The sequence below is a fragment of the Myotis brandtii genome, unplaced genomic scaffold (genome assembly GCF_000412655.1).
Source record: "Myotis brandtii unplaced genomic scaffold, ASM41265v1 scaffold1236, whole genome shotgun sequence".
In the NCBI taxonomy this organism is placed as follows: domain Eukaryota; kingdom Metazoa; phylum Chordata; class Mammalia; order Chiroptera; family Vespertilionidae; genus Myotis; species Myotis brandtii.
In genome coordinates this window covers 934,664-944,963 of record NW_005354316.1, presented here as the reverse complement: position 1 = coordinate 944,963, position 10,300 = coordinate 934,664, and the positions used below count along the sequence as shown (strand labels likewise).

Here is a 10,300-nt window from a genome sequence, read left to right as displayed (position 1 = left end):
GAGCAGGGGGCCAGGGAGCAGGTCCCTGAGAGCAGGGTGACGGGGAGCAGGGTGCCGGGGAGCAGTTCCCATAGAGCAGGGTGCTGGGGAGCAGGGTGCCGGGGAGCAGGGTGCTGGGCCGCCCTGCGCGGTCCCCCTGGAGAGCCTTTTGTTCTGGGGGGGGTACTCGCTGGGTACGGACGCCTCCCAAGTCGGAAGCATCTCCTGGAAATGAAGACACTGAGACTCCGGGTCCCGTCGTCTCTGCAGGGACCCCTGCTCGTTGGGGCCTGGGAGCTGGGCTGGGACGCTTCGCAGAGGTTTTAGGCCGAGGGCCGGGCCCTGCCCACGCCTCCCTCAGCGCCTCGCAGCTCTTCCGAGTGAAGGCTCCGTGAGGGTGCACCCTCCTGCGGCGGGTCCTGCTGTCCCTCACCCCTTCCCTTTCTCGTTTCTTGGGCTGTGGTCCTGGGAACCTCAGATGTCATTGCATGGCTCGCGAGGCTGGCCATCACGCTGCCCGCCCCGCGCACAGCACGCACGGCTCCTCTGAGTGCTGCCCTCACCAGCGCTCCTGTGTGCCGGTGCTCCTCCCCCGAGGGCGGGTCCCCCCACTAGGGACGCTCAGCCCTGTTTCTGAGTGGAGGTGCGTGTCTCGCATGAGGCCCGACGCCGCGGTGTGTTTGGTTCCAGGCGCGCGCACACGCTCACCGTGCTGTTCATCCTCACCTGCGTGCTGGGCTACGTGACTCTGCTGGAGGAGACGCCTCAGGACACGGCCTACAACACCAAGAGGTAACCAGGCCCCGCGGCCCCGGTGGACGGGACGAGGGAGGAGGCCAGCAGGGCTCGGGCAGCAGGTGGGGCGGAGCCTTGAGGCCTGGCAGTGCCAAGGACCGCGGTCAGCTGGGGGGACGGGCTGTAAACCCTCCCTGGGGCCAGCCCTTGCTTCTGTAGCGTGAGAGCTAACCACCTGCCGGGAGTGGTGGGCGCCGCTGTGTGCTCTGCAGGTGTCAGCGGCCCGTTCAGAGGCCAGGTGGCTCCTGTCAGCTGTGTCCTGGGCCTGTTGTTGGGGGACTGGAGAGCCACCTGCAGGGAGCCCCGTCTCCCAGCTGTCTCCCAGGTAGTAGTGGCTGCCAGGGGTCTGGCCTCAGGGCTGTGCTCCCTCCAGGAGCCCCTGTCTTGTCCTCCCCTGTCATGCTGGCTCCACCGCGGGGTTTCTGCCCCCTCCCACGCCATCTCCCGGTCAGCGCTGGGCGTCAGCCCGGAAGTCCACACCTCTCCCCGGTTCTGCCTCCTGCTGCTGGGCCCTGGTCTGGCCCCGGCCCCTGATTGCACTCAGGCCCGTGGCGGCTGGCCCTGGGCAGTGGGTCCAGCGTGGAGGAGGGAGTGGGGCTGTGCCTGGGGCCCTGGGACAGCCCGGGGCTGTGCTCTGTGCAGCAGGGCCCGCGGGAGGACACTGGACCGGTGGCTACGGGAGACACTGAGGCTGTTGGCAGGAGCCCATGTTTTCCTAGAGGGGATTTCTAAGTAGAACTTGATCTTTTCTGTGAGTTTGTCTGGCTGGATTTGTTGACTTAAAAAAATAAGTTATTTGACCAGAAAAAAATGGGTTTATTCGAGAACAGCAAAGAATTACAATTAGGGACCAGCAAGTTCTAGCAAGTGGAACAAGCAGAGGAGAGAGCGTTCTTTTAGGGAGAAAAGGAGGAAGTTCTTAGGGAAGGTCTGTGGAGGGCGGGAGGCTGAGGGCGGGGCCGGTGTCTCCCTGAGTCCTGGGCAGCAGTTTCTTGGGCATCATTTCTGTTGGGGCTGTAACTGGTGATCCTTCCTCTGGAGCCTTCCCGGGGTCTGTGAGGGCGCCCCCCTCTGGCGAGACTCCGCGCCAGCCAGGTTTCCTTTAGGCGTCTCGCTGTGTGGAGGGTCCGGCACAGCTGGGCAGGGAGGCCGGGGCAGGACGTGGCCATACTGAAGAGGTGCCATACGCTGTGAAATTGGGGCAGAGATGAGCAGTTCCGATGTCACCGGGCAAGTACTGTGGCAGGAAGCAGGTGGCCCCGGCTGGAGTGGCCCCGGGCGGAGTGGCCTGGGACGCCTCCCAGGGCCGGGACTGGGCCTCCCCAGCAGGTGGCAGCACCTGGTCTGGGCTGTGCCAGCGCCCTGGGGCGGGGCAGCTCCCTGCAGGGCTGACGTCCCTGTCGGAGCTCTGCTGCCCTCGGCAGGTTCCACGCACAGGTCCTGCTCACGTCAGACATTGGCACTGAACACCTTAGGGAGCTGTTCTCCTCAAGCTTTCCGTTCCAGCTTGTGTGCACCATTGTTCTTGTTCTGGGACTGAACAGGCTCTGTCACTTTGGGGGAGTCGGTTTAGTTTTCTTCGTAAGTCACTTTGTTGGCGTATAATTAACATACACCGGCCTCAGGCAGCCCCCGGTCGCCAGGCCTCTTGCCCACTGAACAGCTCCGAGGGGGCGTCGCTCAGCGAGCACCTGTGTGCTGCTGCCCCGCACGGTGGTTTGTGACATCACAGGGCGCCGCTCTGGCCCGGTTCGCGGCTGGGAGTGCCCGCCGGCACCGCACACGTCAGTGGCCCACTTATCTGTTGGTGGCATGGGACGTTTACATAGTGGCATCAGTGCACAGATGATCCCGTGAAGACCAGGAGAGACCAGCCACAGACAGCTCAGAAATGTTTGCAGAACATCTGAGAAGGGACTTGTTTCCAAAATATGCAAACTCTTAAAACCCCACCACAGGAAAACAGGCACACAGTTAGAGGGCGGCCCGGCTGGCGGGCTTAGTGGCTAGAGGGTTGGCCTGTGCACGAAGGGTCTTGGGTTCGATTCCCAGTCAAGGGCATATACCTGGGTTGCAGGTTCGTTCCCCAGCCCCCAGTCGAGTACATGCAGGAGGCAACCAATCGATGTCTCTCTCACCTCAATCAGTGATTCTCTCTCTCTCTTCCTCTCCCCCTCTCCCTCCCTCCCTTCCGCTCTCTCTAAAAATCAATGGGAAAATAATATCCTCAGGTGAGGATTAACAAACAAAAAGACTAGTTACTAGCAAAAGAGTCCGGTTTCAGTAAATGTGGCCTGTTCTTCGCACAGGAGCAGCAGGAGTAGTAACTGACCACTGAACGCAGTCTCGGTGGACTTTCCCTCAGGCGTCTCCAGACTGAGCTTGACCTCGAGGCCAGAAAAGCCAAGGCCAGGACTCGCATCAGGCTCCCCTGCGGTGCCTAGAGATTTGCGTGAGCTCCTGTCCCCTCCAGGTCTTTATGTCCGGGGAAAAGAGAGAGAGAACCAGCAGTGTTTCAAACAGAAAGTCACAGAAACGGCCTCACCTTCCACCATGCCGTCCGTGTGGCGACCTGCTCGGCTGGGGCCCCGTCTCCGTGACCCCGTGGCCTGGCTGTTGGTCGAGATGATGGGGGCGGGCTGATTCCGGGAGGTGTGCAGGCGCCGGGCGTGCTGAGGTGCTCGGAGGCACCGCGACCACCGGAGGCTGTGGGAGGCGTGCCTCACGTGGAAACGCGTTTCCCACCGCCCCAGGCATTGCGAGGCCTCAGCCCCCGGCAGTGGTGCACGCAGCAGCACCTGACCACCCGTCCTGCGGTCAGCAGCGTGGGGGCCAGCTCACCTGACTGCCCGGCGAAGGGAGGCAGACGCCGGGAGTGGGCGGCCAGGGTGCCCGTAGCCGACGCCGCTCAGTTCACAGCCGTGGTCACCCACCTTCCTTGCCCTGACTTAGAAGCAGACTGTGGCCGTGGACAGGGCGTCAGGATGACGGGCTGGCGCTGGGTGTGGGAGGAAGGGGCCTCCCTGCGGAAGCAGCACGGGCCCCGCCTTTGCGTTTTGTGGCTGAACCTTTGCGTTTCAGACGCAGATAAGCTCCTGCCGTGGAGAGCGGTGTTCTCACAGAATCAAGGCCCGCGACCACGTAAACACAGCGCGTTCTCTCCGGCCCCACGCTCTGCTCCCAGGCAGGGAGTGCTCCAGGAGGAGCTGTGCTGCCAGACGCAGCGGCCGAGGCGCATCCACTGCTCGGAGGAAAGCTGTTTAAAGGGCCTCCGTCCGCTCGGACCCAGCGTGGTCGCACAGAAACTCTCTCCCCAAGCATTCCCTTCCCTACACTTCCTGCAGCTTTCTTCTCCCTTGCAGTCCGCCTCCTGTTCTCTGACTCGCTCAGAAATCACAGGACAAATCACTGTCATGTCCCGTAACGAAAACACATCTCCACGCCTCCCGCCTGTTTTTAAGCCAAAACATGCCCTATTTTTCTGGTATACACAGTTGTTTTCCCTATTTTATTATTATTATCATTATTATTATTATTTGTGGCTTTAATTACATATATTAGAATTCTTAATCTATAGAAACTTTAATTTCTGGTGAAAACTAAGAAGTAAGCAATTGTGAACTGTCACACCAGTGATCCATAGGTTAATAAATTTATGAATACATTTTGTAATTTCTAGAAATAGGTGCTTTTTCTTATGCTCTTTCAATGAGGCACAAGACGCGTTTACTAAGAAAGCTGAATATCCTGGGTTCCTCTGTGGTGAGACACTAAAGTAGACAAATCTGTGTTCAGTAATTAATGTTGCATTATTTTATCTTATTTGGGAATAGTCTGGATAGCCATGAATTTCCATCATTTAACGTAGTTAGCAAAACTTGGAAGTTTCAAAGAGAGTTAGGAAACCATTTTTAAGTGCACATAAATATAGCTATTGCTAAAGACTTCACCCCAGCCCGCTGGCGTGGCTCCGTGGTTGAGCGTTGACCTGTGAGGCCAGGAGGTCACGGTTCGATTCCTGGTCAGGGCACAGGCCCGGGTTGTGGGCTCCATCCCCAGTGTGGGTAGTGCAGGAGGCAGCCAATCAATGATTTTCATCATTGATGTTTCTGTCTATCTCTCCATCTCTCTTCCTCTCTGAAATCAATTAAAAAGCATAAAACATGTCCTCAGGTGAGGATTAAAATAAAAATAGAGACTTTTACAAATTAGTAGTATCAGCAGAGTTAGAGAATGCCACACAGCAACCTGAGCACACACAGACGCACGGAGACCTGGAGCCTGGGGGGGAGGGGTCCCCGGGCGTGGGGGCTCTCGGAGGGTGTCTGTGGAGAGCGCGGGTGAAGGCCTGCATGTGTCCCTGGCCAGGGAGCCTGGGGCCAGGGGAGCAGGGTGTGGGCGCCTTTGTCCGTCAGCCCTGGAGAAGGCAGGTGGGCTCCAGCCGCTCCTGCCGCTGCGTCCGGCCTCACCGAGGGTTGTGAGATGCGGGCATTTGCTCTGAATTCCCAAGGAATTGGGGTGAAACTTCAGTGACGTCACGGGCTGACCTTCCTGTCTAACTAGTTATCCCTGACCAGCTTCTGTCCCTGGCGCGCACGGCTCGTCTTGGCTCAGGGAGGGGCCTTTCAAAAGCTCCCGGCAGGCTGTGCGCTGCGTCCGCCGATGTCACCACATTTCTGGTCAGGGAGTCACTGAATCCTCTCGAGCATCTTAATGACCATCTAGGATCCCCACCTCTGGGACGAGCGGGGACTTTCCGTCGCTTCCTTCTGCTCCGGTCAATGTTTGCTTTACTCACCTGATTTCTCAATCACCTCGAAAGGCTCGCACCTTTTTGGAGTCTCCCTGGGGCCTTCCCCCTTTCTCTTGTTCATTAACCTAATGTGTGGCTTTTTTTGTTTTGTTTCTAATCCTCACGCGTGGATATTTTTTCCATAGAGTTTTAGAGAGAATGGAAGGGGGTTGGGGAAGAGAGAAACAGTGATGTGAGAGAGATACATCGACTGGTTGCCTCCTGCACACGCCCCAACTGGGGCTGGGGAATCGAACCTGCAACCAAGGTACATGCCCTTGACAGGGAATTGAACCCGAAACCCTTTGGTACGGGGTGGTGATGCTCTAACCACTGAACCACTGGCCAGGGCTCATTAACCTAATGTTTTATTAGCACGTGTGGGACTCATGAGGGGAAGTGGAGACTGAACTCAGTGAGGCTCCCCGGGCGGCTTCTGTCTGTAAGGCTTGTTGCTAGATTTCTGTGCACTCATTTACAAAATAACCTGGGCCTGATTGGTGGCCTCAGTGGTTGAACGTCGACCTAGGAACCAGAGGTCACAGTTCGATTCTGGTCAGGCATGTGCCCAGGTTGTGGGCTCGATGCCCAGGAGGGGGGCATGTAGGAGGCAGCTGGTCAATGGTTCAATCATTGATGTTTCTGTCTCCCTCTCCCTTCCTCTCTGAAATCAATAAACATATACTTTAAAACAATAGTAATAATTCGGTCTTTCTATAGTTATCAGTGAAAGTGCTGTTATGGTGAGAGCTCGCTAAACGTTTCTCACTTTGGAAGTTTTTCCAGTTCACAGGATCTGTCTGTCTGGCCAGTGACAGTGGGATCCGTTCGCCTCAGTAGCGTTTCCTTCTTACGGACGAAGGCGTCGTGGTGCAGGCAGTGCAGCCCGGGACCCACAGTTCACGCCCGAAGTAGGGAGGACACGGCAGGCAGGCAGGCGGTGCCCGCGGCCTCTCCGGGCTCCCACCGAGTATGAGACACCTCCCGCCACCACTGGCTGATCCGTGGCCCGGCAGGCGCTCCTGGGGTGGGACTGTTGCAGCACCAACAAGGAACGCAGGTGGAGACGGGCCCTGAGGGGCCGGGTTTCCCATGGCACTCTTCCCCGAAGGCGGGCGCAGTTGGAACAGGACACGGAGCCCGGGACAGAGAACCAGACGGCAGGATAACCTCGTGTGGTTTTCCGGGACCCACGGCGGCGTCAGGCTCGGCAGACGCGCACCGGGCTCTGTGCCTGTGTCCTGTCCCTGCTGTCGTTCCTTCTTGTGGCAAACACCACCAGGGACATAGACGCAGAAAAATGGCCACCTCTGGGAGGAAAGAGCCAATGGGAGAAACCTAGGAGTCGCCACCCACGGAGCCAGTTTCTTCTGCCAAACTGTAACTTCTGCACCGAGAAGGAGGCGGGAGGCTGACGGAGGTCACAGCCCGACCTCCGAGGCTGCAGTGCCTGCCTTGGGTGCTCCGGGCGGAAAAATAATTCTCCTCCCACCTAAGTTCTCTGGCTGGACGAATAGTCCAGTGACCCGAGGCAGCTGAGCAGGAGGAAAGGACAGTTCACCACAGGGGAGCGCAGGTCCAGGGGGTGCGAGACCCCAGGGGCCCCGAAAGGGGAGGCCGCTGTGTCGGGGTAGTGACTCAGGTACAACGCGCAGCCCCAGCGCAGGGCTCTTCTCCACGGGTGCCCCAGGCCCAGCTTCCAGCCCGCCTGCCCCCCTGGGGTCGGGGCTGTCACTGGGTGGGCATCCCGGGGGCCCCTCCCGCCAGGGAGAAGCCAGCGTGGACCTGCGCTTACGCACACTGAGGGCTGTTTGTTCTTTATTCGCAGAGGTATTGTGGCCAGTATTTTGGTTTTCTTATGTTTTGGAGTCACACAAGCTAAAGACGGGCCATTTTCCAGACCTCATCCAGGTAACTTGCCATTTCGTTTTGTGTGTGTGCCCGCGCGCGGCGGTTCTGCTCTGAGTGGCTGCTCTGTCTGTGCTGCTGGGTGGGAGTGCCCTGCCCTGCCCTGCCCTGCCCTGCCCTCCCGGGCCAGCCACCCCCGCTGTGGCCATCGGAGGAGGATGAATGGGGGTGTTCCTGTTCTTTCAGCCCCTGGATCCCTCAGCCCCACGCAGGCCCCGCTCGTCCTGGCCTGCAGCTGTCCTCGCCCCCTGCCTCTGCCTCTGCCTCCCCCTGGCTCCTGCAGGGAGGGTCCCGGGCCCATCCAGTGGCGCTGGGGTGGCTCCAACAGGCGGCCGTGCCTTAGGCGTGAGGCGGCCGCCCTGCCATTGAGGCCCTGTCTGCGCCACGTTGTCTCTGTCCCTGTCCCCGAAGTTATGGGGAGTCCTGACAGCGCACAGCCCGGGACCCGCCTGCCCGGCCAGCGTGTGGCTCCGCTCCCTGGGGGCAGGGGCTTGGTTTTCCGGAAGAGTCACGTGTAGTAACGTGTTTCCTTTCATCTCAGTAGGGCTGTGTATTTATTGTAGAAAATTTGGAAAATGCAGAAATATTTTTAAGTAAAAATAAATACCACTTCCCAGATAACACTGCTAGGCTTTGACGTGTTTGTAGACGTCTGTCCGCGCATTGCTTTGCAGTTGGAACCGTGGGAGTGGCCTCGCATCATGGATTTCCATGCAGGCTGACACAGGCATCTCCTATTTGTTTATTTGACAGCTGGGTTCATTCGTCTGTCCGTCTGTCCGTCCGTCCTTCCTTCCTTTCTCTTTTATCCTCACCCGAGGATGTTATTCCCATTGACTTTTTTTAGAGAGAGGGGAAGGGAGGGAGAGAGAGAGAAAGTGATTGACGTGAGAGACACACCTGCAACCAAGGAACTTACCCTTGGCCGGGAATCAAACCCGAGACCGTGTGATCCTTGGGCCGATGCTCTAACCGCCAAGCAACCGGCCTGGGCTGACAGCTTGACTTTATCTTTTTTTTTTTTAATATATTTTATTGATGTTTTACAGAGAGGAAGGGAGAGGGATAGAGAGTTAGAAACATCGATGAGAGAGAAACATCGACCAGCTGCCTCCTGCACACTCCCCACTGGGGATGTGCCCGCAACCAAGGTACATGCCCTTGACCGGAATTGAACCTGGGACCCTTCAGTCCCCAGGCCGACGCTCCATTCACTGAGCCAAACCGGTTAGGGCTGACAGCTTGACTTTAATGGCTGCTTGTTCAGCCGCCACTTGAATGTGCTCCAGTGAACCCCCGTTCCTTGCCGAGGCTGCCTCGGGGTCCCCAGGAGCTGCAGTGAGCGTTCCCGCCGCCTGTGTGCACATCTGGGCTCTCTCCATCTGAGTCCTGGGAGGAGGAGCTGTGATGACCCCACGCCCTCAGAAGGGACGTGTTCGAGGCCTAGTGGGCACCATGTTTGTAAGCGAGGGCCTGTTGGCAGGGAGCTCGCCATGTCTCCTGCCAGGCGAACTCTCTGCCCTGCGCAGCACACCCGGGGGACAGTGGGAGGGGGGCTCTGACTCCACAGAGGAGTGTGGTGGGTCCCCCCCTTCCCCCCGGCGTCACTGGGAGGAGGCTCTCTGGGCTTCTCTCTCTGGAAACCTGGTTGTCCTTGAGAAGGCACTTCCCTTCCGAGGTGTCTCTCTCCCTCCGACAGCGGGGCCAGTCAGGGTGGCGCTGCCAGCGCTGTCGACGGCCAGCTTCAATGTTCAGGGAGAAAGTCGGGGGTGTCCTGAATCAGGGCTGGAGACCAAACTCCTGGTGGTGGAAATGGGGGGTGGGAGACTGCTGGATGTCGGGGAGAGGGGTGGGCAACACAGGGTGACAGTGGGGGCTCTGGGTGGCCGCCCTCTGTGCCAGCAGGCGCGGGGTCTGAGGTGCACAGCAGCAGTGGGGGAAGGGCGCCTTCAGGCTTGGTCTGGGGCCTGTGGAGTGATGTGCGAGGCGCCTGCAGGCGGGGCGGGAGGGGGCGGGGGGGCCCTGATTGCACCATCAGCCCAGTAACTGCTCTCGCAGCCCTTGGCCCAGGGAGCATTTCCCAAGCTTTAGCCACCGTGAGCGCCGGAGAACGCGCCTGCGCCTCGCTGCTCCTCCCAGGCCCAGGGCTCCGAGCGCACGAGCCTGGGCGCTGGTCTTCCCTCGGCAGGGGCAGGGCACGGGTAGGGCCACCGCTGTACCAAGTGAGAGAGACAAGAACTAGTAAGTGGTCATCGAGGGTAACTCACTGCTCACACTTAGCCTCCTGCTGCCCAGCCTGTCCCTCCCGTGGCTGCTCCTCCAGCCCCTGAGGGCTCGGCGCTGCAGAGCTCTCCCTCCCCATCTGGCACCTCAGGCCCTGGCACCTCCCCACCCCCCACCCGTCTGCCCGCACCTAGTCCTTCCTAACTGGGGGCCCGCTGCAGGGCGGGGAGCTGGAGACGTCCCAGAGCGACCTGGCCCGCCCCGCTCTCCTGGCCCCGAGTCCACGAAGCTTGTCAGTCCCTTTCTAGTCCCGGGAACTTGCTCCTAAGAGTCGGCTGGGGGTCTGCGTCACCTGCAAAGGAAAGTAGATCCGTGGGACTTTATTCAACAGGATCGTCGGGATTCTCCGTTTGCATTTTAGAGTAGTTTCAGCGCCCCTCCCGTGACCTCCTCCCGCAGTGAAAAGCTCAGCTTCCCACTGGGGCTGTGACAGGCAGCGGGGAGAGGGGCCTGCTGTGCTCTGGTGTAGCACATGCAGGGGACACACACCACCCCCCCACACCCCACCCCCCACACACACACACACACCACACACACACACCA

The 10,300-nt window shown here is 59.3% G+C and overlaps 1 protein-coding gene across 1 annotated transcript in view; it reads right to left on the bottom strand.

Moving 5' to 3' along the window:
• Positions 1 to 8,665, bottom strand: part of ANO9 (anoctamin 9) — a 35,753-nt gene extending 27,088 nt beyond the window's left edge. Inside the window, exons 1-2 of the mRNA XM_014534008.1 lie at positions 8,659 to 8,665; positions 2,168 to 2,171 (exon numbers count right to left, since the gene is read on the bottom strand). The gene's annotated coding sequence lies outside the window, so the exon portion shown is untranslated. The remainder of the gene's footprint in view (positions 1 to 2,167; positions 2,172 to 8,658) is intronic.
• Positions 8,666 to 10,300: the final 1,635 nt, after the last annotated feature.